Here is a 1,408-nt window from a genome sequence, read left to right on the forward strand (position 1 = left end):
CATAGCCACCTCCAGAGGAGGGTTGAGGAGGGTTGCCTCCGGGGTGGCCTAAATGCTCCTCTCTCTGCCTTAGCAAAAGACGAGGCCCTGCCTGACCTCTCCCAGCAAATGCATCCTCCACCAATATCTCATTCAGGAGCCGAAGGCCCTCAAAAATTGTGGCCTCCTCTTCTGACTGGGCGAAGATGATCCCAAGACGAAGATAGTAAAAACATTCTGCAGTTTTCTCTGTCCCTGTTTCCAGATGAATCGGTGAAACATTGGTGTTTGAGTTGATGGATCCCCTTCTTAAGGGGGGACGATATGGAGAGGAGTTCCACCTGAAGATGTTGCTTTTTTAGCTCAGGTGTTTCTGCATTTTAGATGGTGTTCCTCTATCTGCCTCTCTAGTGCTGATATCATGGAAGGCCTGCTCTGCTTTCCGTACTTTTCTGATTCAATCTGTGCCAAATACATGGTGAAAATGACAAATAAACCTTGTCTCTAAATATCTAAATATATTCTACAGAAATTGATTTTTTTTATTTTTTATTTTGGCTCTGTGGTCTCCCAATATTTGCAATCCTCAAATCAAATCAAATGTTATTGGTCACATACACATGGTTAGCAGATGTTACTGGTCACATACACATGGTTAGCAGATGTTATTGGTCACATACACATGGTTAGCAGATGTTATTGGTCACATACACATGGTTAGCAGATGTTATTGGTCACATACACATGGTTAGCAGATGTTAATGTGACTGTAGAGAAATGCTTGTGCTTCCTGTTCCGACAGTGCAGTAATATATCACAAGTAATCTAATATTACACTGTATATAATATGAAAATACACTGTTATAGCCAGATCATATGTGAGATGTATGTGGGTGAGACCAATGTACCAATGTGTGTATCTCGTATGGCTTTAATCATTAATCACAACACTTACATTGGTCTCACTCACACATATAGTACTGTATCTGTGTAGAAAACATAAAGTTACCACTTGTCATGGTGTACACACAGGTCGATCTGAATGACCTTAAATACGTTTAAGAAAGAGAGAAGATGATGTTGGTGCTGGGAATAAGGCATATGTACCACTAACAGAACTTCAGGTCTGGACAGAGAGCTCTATCTGCATCGGCAAATATTTAATTCTCCCCGTGTTCCATCTGCAGATCACTGGTTAGCGCGTCCAAATCTGATGAAGGGAAGTGGCCCAATCTCAAATAGCCTTGACAAAGTCTCTGTGGCTTTGGCCCCAACATCTCCGGTGTTTAAGTGCATCAGCCACAAAGAGATTATGGTTGTGGACAATGGGGACAAACACACCACTGCTGGATACGTAGGAAGATGTTGGTCCTTGCTCCTAGAACAATCATTTGATCGTCTTCGCTTGGATCAAAGTTAGAGAATGATT

This window comes from Oncorhynchus nerka, linkage group LG16 (genome assembly GCF_034236695.1).
Source record: "Oncorhynchus nerka isolate Pitt River linkage group LG16, Oner_Uvic_2.0, whole genome shotgun sequence".
In the NCBI taxonomy this organism is placed as follows: Eukaryota; Metazoa; Chordata; class Actinopteri; order Salmoniformes; family Salmonidae; genus Oncorhynchus; species Oncorhynchus nerka.